Source organism: Argopecten irradians, chromosome 10 (genome assembly GCF_041381155.1).
Source record: "Argopecten irradians isolate NY chromosome 10, Ai_NY, whole genome shotgun sequence".
Lineage (NCBI taxonomy): Eukaryota > Metazoa > Mollusca > Bivalvia > Pectinida > Pectinidae > Argopecten > Argopecten irradians.
The window spans coordinates 42,659,349-42,667,959 of record NC_091143.1 but is presented as its reverse complement, the minus strand read 5'-3'; the positions used below and the strand labels follow the sequence as shown (position 1 = coordinate 42,667,959).

The window sequence follows — 8,611 nt, the reverse complement described above, 5'->3', positions numbered from 1 at the left end:
CATTCATAGGGTGAGCGATAGAGGATAAATCCATTAAATCACTTTTCATTACTGCATGGAATGTAACCAAATTCAGTCAGAAAAACATCCTTGGGAAGGGGAACAGAGTTTGTATAATTTTTGGCTCTGACCCCCGAGGGGCAAGAGGAGCGCAGCCCAATAGGGGAAATAGAGGTAAATCTTTTAAATCGCTACCTGTCATAGAAGTTTTGCATGGAATAATTTGGCCACAAACATTCCTTGGGGGAAGGGGAACAGAACTTGTATAAATTTTGGCTCTGACCCTCCGGGGGCATGTAGGGGCGGGGCCCATTATGGTAGTAAATCCTCTAAAATTGCTAAGTAGAAATAAGATTCTACATGGATTGTATTTGGCCAGAAACATCCTTAGGGGAAGGGGAATATTGTCAATGGAAAGGCGGGGCCACATAGGGGAAATAGAGGTAAATCCTTACACTAGCTGGATTGTAACCAAATTTGGACACATCGTATTACAGTCATATCGTTACCTGAAATATAGTTCTGTGTTCTGCACATGCAACATTACTATTGTGCAAGGAGAAGAATTATGGAGCAACCAAATTACATAATAAATTAAAGAATAAAATTGTTAATTGGGTAGTCTAATGTGTATAATAATAATTCGTACACGTAAGTAACTAATTCGCCATCGCGTATTGATTTTAATCGGGCTTCGCTGCCATTCTGAACTCTTCGGGTGTAATGTTGAGAATCTAGTCCTATTCCCAGAGGAGTTCCGGATGTCTTCGCTGCAAGATTGTTCCACCTTCGACCCGGAAGAGATATCCACTAACACCACATGTATTTGCATCATCGACTGCTAAAAATGTAAGTAATGTATAAGAAAACATTTTGTGTGCCATATTTTACATGCCTGGATATTGTATTTCATTAATAATACTTTTGCGAGATCCATTTTTATCGCACACTTTCACCATCCAAAGTTATCGCCATGACAGTTGACTGATGCTGTTTATCAACATTCAGCAGTTCAGCTCATAGCTATGCGTCTATCACACTATGACAGTATCTATGTAAATTAATGACGATGATTTTTTGACATTTGCCCAGTTCTGATAGGTTTCGACTGGAAAACGATTGATTAATGCAGGTGCTCGCTTTGACGACATTTGTTATCTAAACACTGATTTGTTGACATTGAGAACTCCCGACTAATCAACGTGCCTACACAGACTACTGAACTTGGACCCAACCAGTGTGTCTAGTTGTTACAGAACAGTAGTTGTGATTGTTTACATATTCTTCTGTGAATCCAGATTTCCGAATGACTGGAACTGCTAGCAAATGCTTCATGATAGAGTTGTTTTGTTTATGTGGAAGTAATGTGTTTTATTAGATGCTAAGAATTAAATTTTACCCAAATCATGACTACTGTATGTTCGTTCACGACTACAGCGTTCCATTAGCCTATTCTATCTTTAGCTTGAATTTAAAGGAGTACAGTTAAAACGGCCCCACTGCAATAACGGCCCCAGTTAAAACGGCCCCAGTCGAAACGGCCTCACTTTTATAGGCAGATATAAGACAAAGCTTATGACGGAACACATTGAAATTAATTAAAAGAAAATTTAAATGAATGAACGTGTTTGTTGTCTATCTTATTAAAGAGGGTTGGTTAGGTTAATAATTTATACCTACATACAAGTAAGTAATGTTGCAAATGATGATTTTTTTTACGTCAGTCACGATCTCAAGCAGCGTGTGATAGATCTAATATTCAAGTAAGAAATCAATTTGAAATGTCTTCAAAATACTTTTAGTATTGATTTCTCATCGATTCATGTATGCTTGAGACGAAGATATTGCTGAAAAGAGAAGTGCTAGCATTTAACTCGGAAATTACGTGTATTTGTTTAGTACGAGTTTTTGATCTTTTGACAAACGGAAAATATTGAGAATGCAGTTAAAGTAATAAATATATTCAAATAATTAATTATTGCGATATTTTTCAACATGTTCAGTGTGCTGATTATATACATTTGTCTTCTAAATGTTCACTGTAAAATATGTGGTAATTTTTGCTTGTAACATTATCTTACAAAACGAAATACATGTAGCTCACATTTTATCTAAGAAAATACAAGAAATAGATTATCTTTCTCATCAATTAAATAGAAAACGTCCAAATGATAATATGCGAAACATGTGTTTAACTATTAGAAATCAAATCTACATGTGTCAAAAAATTAGTGAATTTGAGCAAAATTTTTAATGTATTATTATTATAAGATGCACTGAATTCTCGAAGAGAACGGGTTGAGTTTTACATGAGACTACCAGAACGTCTGAGGCAGAATTGAATTGCATCCTATATACATAGACATGTATTGTTTTACTGATATCATTTGAGTTGTTCTTTTCCGTACAGTTTACCGTAATTTTTTGGGATATCAGCGCCTTTATAATTTAGCATAGAACGGTCATTTTTCACACATACATGACTGTATGTATAAAGTCCGTAAGTGCAAGTTATGTACAACATATGTAAAACATACAATTTATATTACAAAAGAGATGGAGAGTGGTTCATACCATAGAAATTAAATTTCCTGCCAAACATCTCAATTTTTTAAGCTTTTCTGACCTTTTCTTTACTGTTTTGATATGCAAAACCCTATTGATTGAACGTTGCTAATATAATTATGATCTATATTATTGTTTTCTTCTGATGAATTACATTTTTTGTAACGGTGCCGTTTTGACTGGGGCCGTTATTGCAGTGGGGCCGTTCTGACTGGGGCCGTTTTTACAGTGGGGCCGTTTTAACTGGGATTCCAATTTAAATAGTGTTTCAGATGTTTAGCATTGTTCCCAATACACATGTATTCAACAATGTAAATATGCGACCATATGTTCCATTCGACATGTTTTTAGTGCCAGTTAAGTTTACCCCATCTTGTTTCTAGACACAAATTAATTTTGATTTTAACCCCCCCCACTGGCATCTTATTGTTTTATTCATGGGTTAATTTTAGTCCTGTTCTAGCATTTACAAATGTTAAATCATATTTATTTTGGGAGAAATGTAAACTGCATCTATTTGATAAATATGATTGTGCATGAGATTTTTTTGTCAGAATAATAATCTGGCTAATTGTAGCAGAACTCAAAATTATAGTTTATATAATAATAGACCATCAAATTTTCAAATGACATTTAATTTGTGGTGTACTTTCATATTTAAAACATCTTTAGGCTACTACATCACGTCTTTATGTTTTTCAGAGATGAAATTTATATTCTTAACCAGATATTGAGATTGTAAATAAATCCTGATGTGAATATGAAATTAGTCCATGTAATGTTTGATTTACAATTATACCTGAGCAAGAAGGCGTGTCATTTGGCTAACAAAATACAAAACACGTTAAAAACACACAAAAAAAACAACTGTCCAATCTTATTCAATTAATCCGTATGATTATCATTATCTTATCAAATTTCAAATATAATTTTAATAACCGATCAGTGATAATGATTGGCACTAATATGATAGTTGAAAGATGTTTATTCTAAAGATGGATTTAATTTACCGTACATCTCGATAAACTGATATGTCATGAACAATATTGACCAACAGAAAGCTGACATATAGTGTTGGGAATCAATTGAAATTCATGGTCCAATCACAGGGGCCCGTAACTACTGTTTATATTATAAGATGTATTTTCTGTCACTGGGTCCCAGTATTGGGACCGGATATAACGTATTGGGAATATAACGTACCCAATGACTGAAAATATATATTATTATGATAAAAACAGTAGTTACGGGCCCCTGTGGTCCTCATCAGTTTTATTTAAACCAATCAATGATCGATTAAAATTGATTATTTTATTCCTTGATGTGTAAACATATAAAAAATAGCCTTCAAAGGCTAACTGGCTTACGATCGTGAGGTCCTCTCTGTGCTGTAATGTTTTCATGTCGATTATTTTTCGTTTGCTTCACAAATCATGCTGCATTTGCTGAACATTTAGATATTTGATTAGGAATGGTTGACTGCGCATGTTTTTGGCTAAACTAAAAGTGGAGTCAAACGACGGTGTAGGCCGATAAAATTTACGTGTTCTGGACAAATGTAGTAAACATACACAAATAAAATTTAACAAAAAAATCCTTTTGTATATAGACATTAATTACATTTGATACGTGTAACCTACACACATTTTTTGATAGTTAATGATCTTTTGTATACCTTTCTGCAAGGTCTTTATATAGTACTAGCTATACACTTGCTTACAGGGGGACAGGTACAATATACACTTGTAACACCCGCTGGGGCCTCGATAAAGTGGACTGAGGGATTACAGACAGGTGTGAACTCACGCCACAGTACGCCGTAACTGCTGGTCATAAATATATATATAACCAAGGATTTATAAGTCTCATATACGTCCTTGATATAACTCACTGGTGCATACATTATAAAAAAATTATATCCGACTCATCACTGTTAGCATTTTGATCACATTATTTTTCATAGTGATACACACTATTCTAATAATAAAATTAACACATTTAATAATATCTCACACCATACAATACGAATACCTTTTTTTACATATTTTATGTGAAATTAAAGAACGTACGACAGTCAATAAGATAATCAAATCATAATTGACTTAATATTATATATATATTACATCTTACTAACACGAACTGACAGTTGATACATTGTTACATTCAATTGTATCTCTTTTATTTACACGTATTGACCATTGATATGATTTGATCATGTATTTTATTGGTATGTTGAAGTAAACGTACAAACTCACGAGAATTAATACCACCATAGAGCTGGTTTTCTGTAAATGACTAGAATAACACTAAAATTGTTGTTTTCATGCACGGGGTCACGTACGCGTATTTTACATCGTAGCCTAAAATAAACATGGTGAAGGGGCGGTGCGCGTCTGCGGCTGTATCGCGATCAGCGATCCATGAGAACATTGTTTCATGGGTGACTGCACTTGACCAGGTGTGATTAAGGTTGACACAAAAATCTTCAAACTATGCCCGCTGTCAAAAAACAAATGGTCTAACTGAAAGCAGGTAAATCGTGACGAGGGGGGGACAGTGGGGATGGATTGAAGGGGTCGTTAGGAGTGTTTGACATGTGTTTGTCCAAGTGAACTTATAACGCAAAATATATATAAGGATCCTCCAATGGGATGGGGTAAATGTATACAGGTGGTGAGTGTCCCACATTGATATCTCTATAACGGCCGGTAACGGGGACCTCCTCAGGGGTCCTTGATATATTACTACATGAAGAATATAACTACTAACCCGTTCACTCTAGACCTAGGGTTTATACTTACAGTAGTCAAACGGTTACATGTTCACAATACCTACCCTAAATATAAGAAGTTCATATATATGAAGTAGGTTTTCTTTTCTGAAACTGATAATTTTCCTATAAAACATACTAGTTATGTGTGACAAATCTCAGAGCAGACTTATAAATACTAGCATTGATTGAAGACTATTTATACACATGCATGTTTTATATATTTTTAAAATCACGCTTTATAAGTTAAAAAAAAATGTATTAATGCATGGGATATAAATACTTACGTAATCACAAACTTATTGGTAATATCATTTATAACAATTGCATATTTTCCTAAGACAAAGATATATTTTTCATAATTGATAAATCGTACTAAATCAAAAATTGCGAACGTGAAATAGACATCGCTTTCAGAATTCCGGATCACTAAGGCTACCGAAAGTCCCGATCGAGAACATTTATGATTGCATTTCTGGTCTTCCGGTCACGCTTTCACTAGCCTTCGTATACGTTTTTCGTTTTTTTCGTTTGCGTTTTTTCGTTTTGCGTTTAGCGCTTAACGAAACGCGTTTTTCGTTTTAAGCTATTCGTTTTTCGTTTGCGTTTTTTCGTTTGCGTTTTCGTTCGTTTTCGTTTAACATTTCGTTTGCGTTTTGCGTTCGCGTTCGTTTCGAGGGAATGTTAGACGCATTAAGTACTGTACTACGTAGTGCTTATTAAAATGCGCTCTTCAATTCGCTTAGACATTTGAATTGATATGAGTGTCAACCACATACAAGGGAACGATTTTAACGAGCTTTCTATGATTTTTTTTGGCATGTTTTACTGATCATTATTACCTTTATACTTTGGTTTATCATGGTGTCGTAAAAATCCCACAAAACTGGATTACAGATTTCTTACTCAATTAATTGATCAAACACCTTTCTAACCTTACGATACTGGATGAACTCCATTAATCTGAATACCACTATTATATAAATAATACATTTTTTATGTGATTATATGCATAAAGTGTGAACCTTGTTTTATGATGTTCAAATAGTGCATATGTTTGTTAAAAGTTTTTGCTCAGATCAAAGTGAACATGTGTTTCTCTTGCATTCTATCAACCGGCAACCCTCTGTCTTAGTGTTTCAGTATACCTAAAGTGCTAGCTACCTTTGAAAATATTTATTATCCTATCAGTGCAGTGTTTTTCATCTTTTAACAGATCCAGAAACCTGATGCATGAACTGTTCGGCAGATCAATATAGGAAAGTGGCAAACAACCAACTTCACATGATCAGATAACCTGGTCCATAATTCAACTACTTGTGATGCCACCCAGCATTACTGAAGGAAAGGACCATGGAACTATCGAATCCTTTCACCATTGAGCAAAATTATCCTCGGAAAGATCACAGATCAAGAGATGTCTAGATATTTTAGCCGCCAGATGTCATCATATTTTGCCATATCAACAAGTGACAGAGACAAGGTCTCAAGGTAGATATAGTCCATATAAGCTAATATTAACTTGCATGCGAGGAAAACATCTGTTTTACAATGTCATTTAGGATACTTTTATCTTGGATAGAAGACAATAATAAAAGATATATTAAAGTATACTACAAATTGATATTTTAGCACTGCATATCACTTGTTTTAAGGTATGCTAACAATTCATTAAAGATATCATAATAAATGATACTACCAGTCATTTCATTCTAACAATTCATCTTCTTTTATTTCAGCACAAATACATGGTTTGGAGAATGGTACATGACTTTACGACAACATGAATAGATAAAACCCCTTTAAAATTCATAAGGAAAATGCTATTGGTAAGTATTACAAAACTTTTTTTCCCGAACTTACATGTTAATTTTGATGTATAAATAAAGTGTTGCTAAAAGTAATATATCTGAGCAATTGTTTGATGCATTTGCAAGACATTCTCAGACTTTCACAAAGTGATAGCAACAATAGGAAACTAATGTGTTTAATAACGATGCATATTTGACTCATTGAAAACTATTTCTTTTCTTCCAGATAAGAAAGATTAATGAACTGGAACAACAAACTTGACAAGTCAACAATTCTTCCATTGTGAGACTGAAACAATAACCTAACATAAATAATAGAAAATTCTACGAGACGATTTATTAGCTAGCAGCAAAAGGAGTTCAATTTTATCATGGAAATAATTTATTCTTGGCCTGAGTGAAAATCATTGGAAATTGCTTGAGAAGAATCTACGTGATTGTTATCAATTTCCAATTAATGATATTGCAGCTATAATTCTGTAATAAGTATGTAATTATTACATATTACATACTGTGAATTGAACATTTTATTGAAAGAAATGTGTACCATTATGCATGTAATCCATGTATCTGTTTTTGTTAATTTCTGAATTGTATGTATTTAGGCCAATTTCCACAATATCAATTACAAATATCAAAAATTGAATGGCATGTTAAGATCATGTTACAAGAGTGAGGTACATATCAATTTACCTGATGTTGTAAACTTGAGCTAAGCAAAATATCCTATTCCTAACAGCAGTGTTACCGGTATATAAGCAGAACTTTGACAGCTCAAAATGCAACATTTACACAATTAACAGAAATATTACATGGAAATACAATAACCTTGTGACTGCAAAACTGTGTGCATAACATGTTATTTAAACCGTGGTACAATTGTGAAGTTATCCTTGTCTGTGATTTCTATTTGTTTCAAATATGCAGGATTAATTTACAGTGATGCTTATCATTAATAATTCATATTAATTAATCCATATTGTTGATGTTTACAATTAATAAGTATTGAAAGACTGTCTTGATGGCAAGTTAACTTAAGCACTCGTAAAGGTATGGCTTCCAAATTCCGTCTATGTAAATGTATTATCAATGCATACATCTTAACATAACAATTTGATGCTAAATGTGTGAGGTTTTACATTGTCTGATATTTGAAAATTGGTTGCAAAGGCTGCAGCATTATTTGTATCCTAAAATTGAAAATATATTCACGTGTTCCTTTAATATAATATCAATGTAAAAATAAATATGCAATACATGAACAGATTAAATTTCTTTGGGTTTTTTTATGCTTTTATCATTTCAAAATTTCTTAGTCACATCACATAATGACCAAATAGGTTACTTGCAGGAAGGTTACAGTAATTTCAACTTCCATTCAAGCAACAAATACATGTTCTTCAGATTTCATTGTTGAAAATAGAAGTCAACAGTGAAATATAATGTCTTAGTAGCTTTAAAAACT

At 33.3% G+C, this 8,611-nt stretch overlaps 1 long non-coding RNA gene across 1 annotated transcript; it reads left to right on the top strand.

The window, feature by feature from the left end:
- Positions 1-489: 489 nt before the first annotated feature.
- LOC138333965 (uncharacterized) lies at positions 490-8,006 on the top strand. Its single transcript, XR_011210055.1, has 4 exons — positions 490-849; positions 6,552-6,826; positions 7,075-7,164; positions 7,373-8,006. It is a non-coding gene; the product is annotated as an uncharacterized lncRNA (long non-coding RNA).
- Positions 8,007-8,611: the final 605 nt, after the last annotated feature.